Here is a 15,206-nt window from a genome sequence, read left to right as displayed (position 1 = left end):
TCTATGGCGCAATCAAAAACATTTCTTACCAAATTAGTTAGTGAAATCTATCCTGCATGCATACATAAATCATGAAGGTACGAAGAAAACATGCAATTCATATCTTCTTAGGTCATTTGAAACAGCTTCTTAAGAAAACAGGGAAGACGAAACCAACCACACACTAACCTAGTTGTATACTCCCAATTAACAAAATTACTTACACTGACATTCATTTGGTACATCGTACCAAATAAAACTATTAAGTACCATATCACAAGAAAAGATATGCATATATTACAAGATTCGAAATGTTCGTGATCATTTATGTTGCAGTAACTCATCAAGATATTTGAATAGATAAATATATATATCACACGTGTGAGATAAAACATTGCAATCATTAGACTTCCCCATTGACGATGTAGTCAACTAATAGTAGCTAAACCAGATGCTGGTATCATTCTATCCTGTGTGCCTAGGAACGACTTCAGTGGTGGTATGGCCATGCATGACCACACATGTCACCCCGTCAATGGCTACATACATGGGCGCACATGGGTCTGCCTTGAAACCTCACCTCCACAACCAAACTAGACTGCACTAGTGTTCTCTACCATTTTCTACTCTCAAGTTTGTGCTCTGCATAGGAAAGCTATTGGCATTGGCAAGTTGACAATGTGTATATGGAGCTTATAGCAAATTTCTAGCACTAAATATTAATGCATTTGAGAAAAAAAAGTCACACAAGTAGAGATATACTATATATATTGAGTGTATAATATTCTTTGACTTTGTTATCAAAATCTCAATTTTGCCTTCATATCAAAGTCAATTGTCCAATTAATCAAAATTAGTACAAAAAGATTCACTTGAAGCCTATAAATACTAGCCTTGGTGTTTGCCAATCTCCACAACCCAACAACCCTCATTTTTAGCTAAAACTACCAATTGTTGCATAGTACCCAACCACATGGATCCCAAGTTCAAGGGAGAGTGGAGTGCCTCTGAGATCAAGATGGTGAAATCTCTCATTGCATGGGACAATGCCAACAACAATTTTGCTAGTGATATGAACAAGAAGCACAATCAAATTATGGATGAGCTCCAGGCTATGTTGCCTAACAAGGAGAAGCATCAAGTAATCAACTTGTATGTTGATGTCATGGTGGAGATGGGGCTAACATTGCAGAGTGGCAACCAGCCATTGGAAGCAAGTAGCAACCTCATGAATCAACCCTTTGGGGTGTTTCTGGGGGATCCATCCATGGGCAACATGGAAGCATTTGATGGTTACCAAAAAGTAGAGATGTCCGGCATGAGGAATGTGAAGGAGACTCCATGGAGGAAGCCTACTCCTCGAAGGAGAGCCAACACACTAGGAGGTTTTGGACCGCAGACGAGCATAGGTTAGTTATTTGGTAGATCCTTAAAGCATCTCATACAGATTTTTAATGCTTGTCATATGAAGTTTTAGTACCCTTATTAAGCATAGGTTATGAGGTATTATTATGATGAAGTGCTTATATATTATTTATCTTTTACTAATCTTGAATATATATGGAAATGAAATCTAAATTTCTATCTAATTAGTTCACTTCAAACTCTACCTCATTGTAGGCAATTCCTCTGTGGTCTACATGTGTACGGTCATGGAAATTGGAAGAACATCTCTAGGCACTTTGTTACCACCAAGACACCAGTGTAGGTTTCTAGCCATGCCCAAAAGTACTTCCTCAAGAAAGAAAATGGCACCAAGAAGCAGTGTTATAGCATCAATGACATTGGACTTTATGATTTTGAGCCCTTGTCAGAGACAAATGCTTCTACTAGGGAGGGGCCCACCTTTGGTAGAGGTGTCTACAACACAAATCACTATAGCTTTGCTATACATCCTACTTCCATGAACAATGCCTAGACTTGGTCACCATTCCTATACCACACTGGCCATGGAAGTAGCAACAATAGCCAGATGGCCATGTTGTCTATTGGCCAGCAACAAGAGGTGATGGGAGCTAGTAGTTCTTTAGTGGCTCTGACCATGGAGGCAGATGGGGGCCACTTGGACTAGACTAGTGATAAGCTGGGAAATCTTATTTGTACTCGGTGGATGATGAATGTGGACATGAACTAGGTTTTATACACCATCTAGTTTGCTAAGTTGCATGGTGGCCTATTAGTCCATCCTATATATGTGGGTTAAGTGTCATAGTATATTCTTATTCTAGAGTGTGAGCAACTTTGTTGTCATGAAATATTGTGTGGTACTTTCAAATGTATGTGTCTTGTTTCATTCTAGCATTTTACTTAGTCTAGTGTATCGGGTATGTCAGAATCAACATTACATTGAGCTTATTTATTTATTTATTTATTTATTTATTCTCAGCTACACACTAGATTTTTTTACTCACCCTATTTTATATTATTTCATTGTTTTAATGGTTGGATGTGGGACTTATACTCTAATATTATTGATGCAATTAGATAGATTAGCGAAGTAGAAGATGCAAATTCCATAGGCATATATCTATCACTAAGGAAATGTAAGACTCCCATGTACAAACTAATCCTAACCTATGCACACATGTATGCAACTTGTTCCTCTAGAGGGTGGCATGCCACACATTACATTGTTGTACTTTTTCACTTTGAAGTATTCTATGGTTTTGGAATTTTTACATGGAATCAATTGAGATTATGATATTAAATTTTCAAGTATCTAAATATTACCAACTAATCCAAACAAAGGATAAATTCATTACAAGATAAAACATGAATGATACAAATAAAGAATCAACACCACAAAGATATATTAATAATAGTAAATGGTGACGAGGACAACAAGACAAGGCTAGGTTCCTATAATGACCTTTCCTTAATAACTTGGTCAAGGAAGAAACATTATTGCAGGTGCAATAGTAGGGGATCTCAATCTACCATGAATGAGGTTAGAAAACCACCCAACCCTATTAACATGACGTGTTGCTACTATATAAAACTAAAACACAATGATTCAAGATTGAGACAAAGGAAGAGGGCCAAAACACCTTTGGCATGGTTGGTACGTCACTTGATGTGTTAGGCAACTATTAAAAAACCTTGTAGCATGCTCCTTTGCTCTATCATGACATGTTGGAATCAAAGAACATAAATGCCAAAAGATGAATAGTGAGCAAGGGAGAAGGGGGTTAGACAACCCCTCAAGGCGTCAACACCGAGAAGCAGCAGCAGTGCAGCACGTACATACCCCCTCCGTCCCAAATTAAATGAGAATATAGGTCTTAGTGCGTCTACTAAGAACAAAGAGAAAAGACAAAAATACCTCTATCATAATTGTGTTCTCTCTCCTACGCTTCTCCTTTCTCTATCTAGATTCATTAAAGTACTCTTCTAGCTGTGGTCGCCAGTGCGCCCACCATGGCCTCATTGACCTGGGCAAGCGCACCTCCCCCTCGCTAGCGCATGGGCCATGCCGATGGCCCCATCATCCTATGTGACGGTGCCTCCGCCTCGCCGGCACATAGGCCACGCCCGCAAATTTGTTGACCTAGGCGCGAGGCCGCACTCACTTTCTCGTGGACCTGGGCAAGAGTGCCCCCCATCATCGACGCAGTTGTGGCCTTGTTGACCTAGGTGAGCTCGCCTCCCCCTCGCCGGTGCATGGGTCATGCCCGCCTTGCCGACCCCTATGCTCGAACAAGTGCTCCTCCATGCTAGCACGCAGGCCTCTCCCAACGTGGTAACATCTCTAGCTCGAGGTCGCGCCAGCTCTCGCCGGAGGCGGAGAAGAGGAGGTGGGGCAATGATGGAGAAGAAGGGGAGGGTGGACCAGCGATGGAGAAAGAGGAGGGAGGGTGCCCAATCTCAGCAAAGGAGTGAAGGCATCGGATCCCACCATTAGAGAAGAGGAGGGGCCTCCTTTGGTGGTGGAGGTGGAGATAGAGACCACCTTATGGTGGGGACGAAGATGGACACCAGGAAGGACGAGCGGAGGAGATGGGAGAGGACAAGTGGATAAGACGGAGAAGGTGAGACCCACCACTAGAGGCTAAAACGCCACTCTGTTCTAGAAAACGAACTTAATCCTAGAACATCACTTTTTTGGGGCGGAGGGAGTATTTTCTATGATTGTTTTTTTTACTGGTAGCTAGATAAAAATAGTATATACTTCCTCTATCCTTGAATAAATAGATTACTAGTTCAATAATTTGTCTATAAATAAATCAATCTCTATGATGTTAAATGGTTCACTAGCTCATTTATTTTCCTCGAAGTCTTCTCACATTTACTGCACTCCCCTCCATCTCCGAGTCCAGTGTTGAGTTTGTGCATTTGAATGTGTGTAGTAAATGCTACAGTTAGTGTGATATTAGAACAATCACCTATCAGTGTGCAACTACTTTAGTTAATTAAGGCTAGTATGATCGTTTCTTTGTCATACAAATTTGTCCTAAACTTGCTATGAATCTATTTATTCAGGGACAGAAAGAGTATTTTACATCACATATTTTGATAAGCAGTATTTACGTAGGGAGGAGATAGAATCATAGTTGCTTATAGTTAGGAAAAATCACTTTATTTGTTTTCTTTTTGCTATGTATATGCTTAGGTGAAATCTAAAGTTTCTAAACAAGAAACATGCTCAAAATTAAGTTTCAATTTGAAAGTAAATTTAGAATCATTAAACATGTTTTTAATTATTTTAGATTTATTTTTAAATTTAAACTTGATTTTTTAGCATGTGCTTTGTTAACAAACTTGGGTTTCACCTAAGCATATATATGGAAATAAATAGCTGACAAAATACTTCTTTTTCTATCACGAATTTAGATGTCTTTTATTTTTTAGAGATTATTTTAGGGCTAAACAACTTACTCAAAAACTTAAATATAGAAATACATAAGAAATTTTAATTAAAAACAACTAGCAAATACTCCCTTGGTCCCAAAATAATATTATTCTCAACTCTCAAGAAGTTAAATATTTTAAACTTTGATCAAATACATATAGAAATATTAAAATTTATGGTGAATCTATTTTTTTTTCTTTTTCCTATTTTTGATAGTTGCATCAAAAAATAATTCATAATTTTTTCACATAAAGTCGGATGGAGATGAACGTTATCTTAAAATTGTAGTTATTGAATGGTCCTAAATGGCTAGAGGGGGTGAATAATCTAATTAAAAATCTACAAATTCACTAGAGCGAATTGTTAGACAGCAATAAGGCGATATAGCGGATTTGCTCTAGCTCTACACAGGTGAAATGCAAGCCACCTACCACAAGCTAGTTGCTGTGATCTCTATGTCACACGTTAACTAGCTAAGTTGCTACTACTACAACTAGTGAGCTAGTGAAGAAACTAATTATTACAACCAATTACAACTAGCAAAACTAGCAACAAGCTCTACACAAGATAAGAACTAATAATGTAAAGAGCAAGTGTAGGAGTGACATACCAAGCCAGCAAGAGACAAATCAGCCACAAGAATACCAAGTAGACACAATGATTTAACCCCAAGGTTCAATTGCTTGCCGGCAATCTACGTCCTTGTTGTGAAGACACACTCACTTGGTGGCTCACATGCTAACAGGAATCACACGCTTAGCCCAACACTTGGGCATCGTCAGAACCAACACAGGAGAGGATACTCAGTGTCACAAGCAATACACTAGAATTGCCTTTTGCGAATCTCCCGCAGGGAAGGCACAAGAACCCCTCACAAATCACCAATTAGAGCCAGAGATAATCACCACCCTCCGCTCAATGATCACTGCTGCTCCAAGCCATCTAGGTGGCGGCAACCACTAAGAGTAACAAGAATTCCCACTGCTCACACAATCTCTAGTGCCACTAGATGCTCAAACTCTAAGCAAATGCATCTAGGATCACTCCCAATCTCACTTGAATGATGAATAAATGAAGGAGATGAGTGGGTGATATTTGGCTTAGCTCACATGGATGTATCACTTATGAAAATATCAACGAGGGTGAACCTAAGTTGGCCAACATATATTTATAGAGGCCCTAAGCCTCAAGGAGCCGTTGGCCACCATTACTGTAGCTGTTTTGGGAGCACCAGACATTGCACTGTTCACACCGGACAAAAGTCTGTAGTGTCCGATGTATCGCTCGATGACACATGAACTAGCTGTTTGAATATAGCTGTTGGCGCCCAGCAGCTAGCACCGTGCCCTGTTGTCCGATGTCACATCGAACAAAATGTCACTTAGTGTCCGATGCATTCTAGAGAGCATCCAGAGCTGCTCAAAACACATCGGACATGTCTGATGGTTCACATCGGACAAAGCCCCAATGTTCGATGCACAAGTGAAACACGAGCTGCTTGTGTGAACAGTGACATCAGGCACTCCTTAGTCACATCAAACAGATGATGTCATTTGTCCAATGTCTTCGCTGAAAGTTGTCCAAAGAATTATTTCGCGAGATGGAGAGTGCCCAAAACACATCGGACACAAACTTGTTTGTCCAATGTCTATAGTGACATCGTCCAATGCACTCTGTTGTCGCCCGAGCACCAAGGGTTAGCCATTGGGCACAATGACCATTTATCTGATGATGCCAACACCAACAGCATCCGATGTACCCAGAGCTACTCCAAATCTTCCAACACTTCAACCGTCATGCAAATGTGTTAATTCCACAGTGTTTTCCAACACTTGTGTACGTGAGTTAGAATTTTTCACAAATATTTTTAAAGGTTGTTAGCACTCACTAGGTCCTAATGCAAACGCATGGAGTTAGTTCACCTAGTGGCACTAGATAATCATATTCACCATGAGAGTTCCCCTCTTAATAATATGGCTATCTATCCTAAACCTGGTCATGCACTATATTGCGTCTTGACCGACAAAACAAAACGGTCCTAGCATTTATACCATTGCCTTGACCAACATTTTGTTTTTCTCTTTCTTCTTTTCCAAGTTGGAGCACTTGATCACCATCATTTGGCCATCTCCATCACTTGAGTGCCATCTAGCTCCATCACTTGGACTTGGACCAACCAATCTCATAATCACACTTGGACATAGGGTTAGTTCAACAGGTTTCATCAATTAGCCAAAATCAAACTAGGGCTTTTAGCTATCAACGCAATTTACGACTTTGTGGTTGAGAAGGGTTTGATTTAATACTATTTAGAGTCCCAAAATATTAATTTATGTTATCGATTTTGAAATTTAAAATTAAACAATCTCGGATGTTAGACATGGTCTATACCAAAGTTCTAGTTATCAATATAGTCTAGAACTTTGTCCTTGAAAAGTTGTTTAGAGTTCCAAATATGTGTTTTAAGAACTTATATTTTCAAATTCAAAATTTAGAAATTTCAAACTATCTAGAATGTTTATTTGGTTAATACCGAAGTTGTTGAGGCTAACCTATTTTATGAGTTTGTTGTTGATAAGTTTTCTATATGAAGTTATTTAGATTGTCTTATATTTGGTTTACATTCACATAATTTGATATTTAATTTTTTGAATTTTTCAAACAATATTGGACGGAGACACATCCTAGACCGAAGATGTATTGTTTGAGTAGATTTAAAACCTTATAATCAAAACTTTTTTCATTTAAGTTCATTTAATAGCTAAAATATTCAATACAAGATTATAAAATATTTATATATAATGATAGCATCCTATATATAATCATAAATGAGTGTGTAGTATAGTAATATGGAGGTGTTGTGTAAGTTGAAGGTTGAGGATTCAAGGCTTGAGAAACATCTATTCTCATTTTTGGGGTTTTTATGTTTGTTGTAAACGACATGGTGGACCAACAAATACGTAGCATGATGGACCTAACAAGGTAGGCCTACAATTACACATGGCACTAGTTTAGACCATTTTTTATAATTTTTTGAAGTTGCTTAAAAATAATATATAACTTTTCTACATGAAGTTGAATGAAGAAAAACTTTATATTAAAATTATAGCTATCCACGCAATCAATGACATTTTAGTTGAAAAGATTTTGATTTGAAACCATTTGGTGTCTCAAATATTGTTTTAAGTTCACATATTTGAAAATTTTAAGTTTTCAAACAACCTTGAATGTTCATGTGGTTCATACTAAATTTAGAGGCCGACATAGTCCCATTATTCTATTTTTGATAAGTTTTTATTTGAAGTTGCTTGGAGTCTCAAATATTTATTTAAATTCATATATTTTGAGATTCAAGTTTTTGATATTTCCAAACAATCTCGTATCGAGACACATGCTATACAAAAGTTGTACTACTGATTTAAAACTTTTATAGCTGAAACATTTTTATCTGAGTTCATTTAGTAGTCAAAATATCCAATATAATATTACAAAATGCTCATACAAAAAGATAGCATCATATATATGTATACATACTCAAAAGTGAGTGTGGTTGCGAGACATTGTGTGAGCTAAACATTGTGATTTAAGTCTTGATAGACACTTAATTTTTTTGTGTCATTTGAGTTTTCTAGAAACCATTATTAAGAAAGATAGACATTTTAACACTTTTGTCTTTCTAAATGGATTAATGATGAACATGTGTTCATTATAGTTCAAAAATAGAGCGTCACATATGAGTGATTGGTTTAGTGTAGAAGTCGTGTTCGTTACCGTTCGAAAATAAAGCATCATAGATATGTGAGTGGTGTGTGTGATCTGTGATGATACCATGTGGTGTTCGATGACAATATTTGTGGTGACATCATAGTTCATCGCAAATAGTCAGCGCCCAAGGCCCATCAACAATGATCCATGGTGAAACCAAAAAATTTATCATAACTATGCACTATTTCGTGACATGATTTTGATTTGTCAGTAAAAATTCATCACAGATATGCACATTTCTACTATGATAAGTGTGCTTCCTTTCGATGAACTATGGCTAGTGTACCTTGAGTCTAAAGTTATTTGCTTTTTTGTTAAATTGAGGAAACTTTTATGAATAAGTAGGTTTATGTGTAACATGGACACTAATTAAGTACATTCACATTTCAATCTATATACGCCTATATTTAGTAATATCATTGCATGGATATATTCCTTTCAAAGATAAAAATAATTATTCCACTTATTGTATTTGTACTATTGGATTGTGGGCTGGTTGAACCCATGGTGAAATGAAAGTGCAAATATATGTGGATAAAATGCAGATAAAATGGTTTTTAAATATTTAAGATACTAAGTTACTGAGGTTAACTCTAATTCTTGCTCTTTATGTCAACTAATTATTATGAGCACTTATAGCCTTTGATAGAAAGACCACGAGTGGATTACGGCTGATCAACAAAGAGTCATCTATGGCGCAATTAAAAACATTTCTTACCAAATTAGTTAGTGAAATCTATCCTGCATGCATACATAAATCATGAAGGTATGAAGAAAACATGCAATTCATATCTTCTTAGGTCATTTGAAACAGCTTCTTAAGAAAACAGGGAAGACGAAACCAACCATACACTGACCTAGTTGTATACTCCCAATTAACAAAATTACTTACACTGACATTCATTTGGTACATCTGTACCAAATAAAACTATTAAGTACCATATCACAAGAAAAGATATGCATATATTACAAGATTCAAAATGTTCGTGATCATTTATGTTGCAGTAACTCATCAAGATATTTGAATAGATAAATATATATATCACATGTGTGTGATGAAACATTGCAATCATTAGACTTCCCCATTGACGATGTAGTCAACTAATAGTAGCTAAACCAGATGCTGGTATCATTCTATCCTGTGTGCCTAGGAACGACTTCAGTGGTGGTATGGCCATGCATGACCACACATGTCACCCCATCAATGGCTACATACATGGGCGCACATGGGTCTGCCTTGAAACCTCACCTCCACAACCAAACTAGACTGCACTAGTGTTCTCTACCTTTTCTACTCTCAAGTTTGTGCTCTGCATAGGAAAGCTATTGGCATTAGCAAGTTGACAATGTGTATATGGAGCTTATAGCAAATTTCTAGCACTAAATATTAATGCATTTGAGAAAAGAAGTCACACAAGTAGAGATATACTATATATATTGAGTGTATAATATTCTTTGACTTTGTTATCAAAATCTCAATTTTGCCTTCATATCAAAGTCAATTGTCCAATTAATCAAAATTAGGACAAAAAGATTCACTTGAAGCCTATAAATACCAGCCTTGGTGTTTGCCAATCTCCACAACCCACCAACCCTCATTTTTAGCTAAAACTACCAATTGTTGCGTAGTACTCAACCACATGGATCCCAAGTTCAAGGGAGAGTGGAGTGCCTCTAAGATCAGGATGGTGAAATCTCTCATTGCATGGGACAACGCCAACAACAATTTTGCTAGTGATATGAACAAGAAGCACAATCAAATTGTGGATGAGATCCAGGCTATGTTGCCTAGCAAGGAGAAGCATCAAGTAATCAACTTGTATGTTGATGTCATGGTGGAGATGATGCAAACATTGTAGAGTGGCAACCAGCCATTGGAAGCAAGTAGCAACCTCATGAAAAGTTGTGTCAAAAAGTAATTCATAACTTTTTCACATAAAGTTGGATGGAGACGAATGCTATCTTAAAATTGTAGCTATTGAAAGGTCCTAAATGGTGGGAGACACGCTGCAGTAGCTCCCCCTTGTTTCTAGCCTGCTGCACAACACGAAAACATGTGGTGACGATCATGCATACGCGGCGGTTGGCAAGCGCTTGTGCTGCATGGCTGCGCATGTAGGCGAGCAGCACTTGCAGGACCCTTGCTAGGACGGCCTCCTCAGATGCCGGGTCGGTGACCTCAAAGTGGTAGGCTATGATGGTGTCGACGACGGTGGCCTTGGCCTCGACGGCGCCTAGTGCGCCTGGTGTGCAGCACCCATGATGAGCACCCTAGTCTTGTTGGAGCAGACCACATCAAGGAAGAGTCAGAGGTAGAGGAGTGGCTTGATGCTGCCTAGTGACTATGGTCCCACGCGGCAGCGTGGCGGCAGAGAGCCTTGAGCCCCACGACGAGTGGGTGATCAAGGTGCTTGTCATCGCCCATGCCGCCACCGTAGCAGACGCCCACCCATCGAATGTTGCGATGCATGACGGTGAGCACCATGGCGGCCTCTGACGCTAGCACACATGCTATCGCCAGTCGTGGTGCCTCATGATCGGATCCTACCCCCACCATGGCTCTGGATCCTGTGCTTGATGGCAATGCTGCCCTGAGCCCGCCCATGATCCGAGCGAGCACGTGGGGTCAGGGTGCAGCTACGACGGCAAGGGCATTTGGGAATTAAGATCTGAGAGAAGGGGCACATCGAGATCTAGGTCTGCTGTGGTGTACTATGAGCCAAGGGATAGATCTAGACGAACTCCTCCTAGTCTGTCATGAGGGTTTCTGTGGGGGGTATGACCCTAGATACCCATGGCAGACCACATTGGCTATGCCCCTAGGGGTGGCCCAGCCCACAAGATGAAGCCTTGCGGGGCACGACGTTGCTCAGCGTGTCCCATAAGACACCAGGAAGATATCTTGAAGATACTACAAGATCTGTTAGGATATGTATGATCCCATGATTCCTATAATCTGTTATTACTTTCTAGTTATCTCATAGATCTAACTGACTTGTAACCCTGCCCCCAGACTATATAAGGTAAGCAGGGACCCCTCCAAACACACGCAAATCATACAATAGTCAATATAATCCAACAAACCACAGAAGTAGGGTATTATGTCACGCTAATGGCCCGAACCTATCTAACTCTTGTCTCTATTGCCTTCTTGTTCTCGATTACACACATCTCTATAGATCAAACTATCTTCATGGGATACCCCTTGGAGGACTACCGACGATATTCTATCAACAGTTGGCGTGCCAGGTAGGGGTGTGCATGCTATTTCCACGTTGAACAAGATGGTACATTTTGTAGGCTCTTCATCCCTCTCATAGCCTGGCCAGATCTTCACGGTTGGATCGATCTCGTGGATCATCAACGTTGACGGAGTCGAAGAGCTCATTGAGCCGCTGTAGATTAATATTGCACCGATCACCCCAACACCTATGACTATAGATCTAATCTCAGAACCACCTCCGAGGTTGCTTTCGCTAACAATTCACTGCCCGCTCCCCCACTATCCAAGGAGCCAAATCAACAACAACGATCTGATCACATCCATCGATCAGGTTAGCTAGAAGCTCGCCGATTGCCTCTCTATTGATGAATCAGCTCTGATCACTCTGGTCCAGCGCCAACCACCCTCCGATTCAGATCTATCAGAGGCGGATCAGGAAACTCCAAGGGTTATGGCCCTACCCTTTGGGCTCACCAGCATCGCCGCCGCCTATTAAGATGCCCTAAGGGGCAAATTTGCCAACCAGGTTGGAGATATCCATCCTCTCACCGACCAGATCGCTGACTAGCTTCCGCTGGCTATCAACATGCTACATGTCGGCCGATGCCCTGGAGCATCCCTCCAAAGCATCCTAGAGGACAATCCAGACTCCGAGTCCAAGGGCTCTATGAAGACTATCGCTGAAACCACCATCGAACAACCTCCTTTCCCTCCCTTCTGTGGAGGCGCAATCTTCAATGTCAGCATCGATAGCCCCCTACAGGAAGGGAAAACCGAGGAGGACCGCACCGCCTGCATCAATAAAAATGTCAACCATGCATAGTGCTGAGCAAATGAAGCTGCCCTTGTGCTAGCCGAGGCTACTCACAACGATCAGCTCGACTCGCAAGGAAGGCCATGCCAACTCCAATGCAACCTCAACATTGAATTTGTCCATGTTGATGGCCACGACATCTACAAGACCCTAAGCACCAACTTGGTCCTGGCCGCCAACGAGCTCACCCAGCTCCCGCAGACACCAGAGGTCGCCAAGGTCACTCCCATGCTTAAAGTGGTGCACTGCTAGGTCAATGAGATCCGCCAAGATCAGAGACCTTCCTACTCGATGAGCTCAATTCATCGATCAGCCGCACCAAGATCTAATCGCCGTCCTAGCAAGTCATTTCGCCAACCAACACCATGATGATGGACAACCTCTCTAGGGGGGAGCTAGGGGCAACCGCCTTGACCACCCTCACCAACACAATAAGGAAGTCGACCAGGACGTCCGAGCACACCTCAACAATCTCCAAGATGCACGACGACGTATTGATGAGCGCCATTTTTCTTGCCATGAAGAAGAAGTACGTCGTCGTCAAGAGTACGAGCAAGAGTTCGGTAATCCAAACTCAACCCTCTAGCCACTCAACACCGACAACGCCACAGATCATGATGACGATGATCCTGAAGGGCCTCAAGCATTCACAAGGGCACTCTAGACACTCTAGTGGCCCCATGGTTTCAAAATCACTGGGGTCGAGCCCTACGAAGGATGGATGAACCCCACACAGTGGCTACAAGCTTATGCCACTGCTGTGTGCGTCGCCGAGGGAGATACCAGCATCATGGTGAACTATCTTCCCATTGTGCTCACGCCAACTGCGATGACCTGGTTCACAAGCCTCGCCCTGGACTCCATCGGATCCTAGGAACAGTTGAAGAAGGTCTTCACCGACAATGACATGGCCACATGTACTCGGTCGGGCACCAAGCACGATCTAAACCGCATTTACTAGAAGCCATCCAAGCTCCTCTGTAGCTACATCAGACGCTTTTTTGAGATGAGGAATTCTATTCCCAATATCACAAAAGTAGAGGTCATCACCGCCTTCGTTTGAGGACTCCATCACCACAACCTTCACTCCAAGTTCAATCGCAAGCCGCCTAAGGGGATCGGCGAGATGATAACAACTATCGATCAGCACACCAACGCCGAAGAGGCTAAAGTGCGCTTCAACGAGGATGTGAGCACTCATCACCCAACTTGCTGCAGTGACAAGCGACCTAACAACTGCCACCACAATGACCGCTGCTACGACGACCGCAGTCACCATCGGGATAGTGGCCGTGATCGGCCAGAAGGATCCAAATCTAGTCAATATCACCGCCACCGACTAGACCACATTGTCACCGCCATTGACGAACCTCATGCCAAGTGCAACAATGATGAGGAGTACAAGAAGATCCTCGAAGGCCTATGCCCTCTCCACAAAAATAGCAAGCATAAGATGAAGGACTACCTCGGCCTGGCTAAGGAGTTCCAGGCTAAAAAGCTAGACGATGACAACAATGATGGAGCCCAAGGTCACTGACCACTTGGGAGCAACAACAACACCTTCTAGGATCATGACAAAGTGGTCGCCACCATCTTCGAGGGCCTCACTGCTGCTGAGAGCAGAAGAGATAGGAAGCTCACCGCCCGTCAGGTGCTTGCTGTCAACATGGAAGACGCCGTTGCCAACCCTAGCTATCACCCCTGGTCTGAGGTCCCCATCACCTTCAACAGGGCTGACTAGTGGGTGGACATCCCTTACATAGGGTGTTTCCCCTCATCCTTGATGCAACCGTCTAGAAAGTGCTTTTTAGAAAAATGCTCATCGACGGCGGGAGCACTCTGAACATCCTCTTCGTCGGAGCCCTAAAGGAGCTAGGCCTTGGGATAGGAGATCTCACTCCCTCTAACTCCTCCTTCTAGGGTGTGGTACCTGGTAGGGCATCCAAACCGCTTGGAGAGATCACCCCCCAGTATAGTTTGGCATGGCTAGCAACTACCGTGTCGAGCACATCAACTTCTACGTCGCTGACTTCAACACCGCCTACCACGCCATACTTGGTCGGCTAGCTCCGGCCAAGTTCATGGCCATACCGCACTATGCCTATCTAGTGCTGAAGATGCCTTCACCTGTAGGAGTCCTGACCCTATGGGCCAACCTCTCCATTGCCTATGCCTTTGAGATAGAGAGTCTCGCCCTCGCTGAAGCCACTGACCTCTCCATCCAGATAGCCAATGTGGTCACCGACGCCAAGACAGTGCTCGTCGATGACCTAGAGATCCCATTGCTGGAGCCTCCTTGCACCTCTACCAAGTCCAAGGAAACAAAGGAGGTTGGCCTCAGCCTCGATGACCCCTCCAAGACCATCAAGATTGGGGCTCACCTTAACCCCAAATAGGAAAGTGCACTCGTCTCCTTCCTTTGTGCCAATGTCAATGTGTTTGCTTGGAAACCAACAGACATGCTGGGGGTACCACAGGAGAAGATCGAGCACTCCTTGAATGTCTCATCGACCGCCAAACCGATCAAGCAGACAAGAAGGAGGCTATTAGGGTAGAAATAAAATGGCTCCTAGCTG

At 42.0% G+C, this 15,206-nt stretch overlaps 1 pseudogene; it reads left to right on the top strand.

Moving 5' to 3' along the window:
- Positions 1 to 952: 952 nt before the first annotated feature.
- LOC136492950 (transcription factor SRM1-like) lies at positions 953 to 2,113 on the top strand (annotated as a pseudogene).
- The last annotated feature ends 13,093 nt before the right edge of the window (positions 2,114 to 15,206 follow it).

The sequence above is a fragment of the Miscanthus floridulus genome, chromosome 1 (assembly GCF_019320115.1).
Source record: "Miscanthus floridulus cultivar M001 chromosome 1, ASM1932011v1, whole genome shotgun sequence".
NCBI lineage: Eukaryota > Viridiplantae > Streptophyta > Magnoliopsida > Poales > Poaceae > Miscanthus > Miscanthus floridulus.
This window is presented reverse-complemented; position numbering and strand designations above follow the sequence as displayed.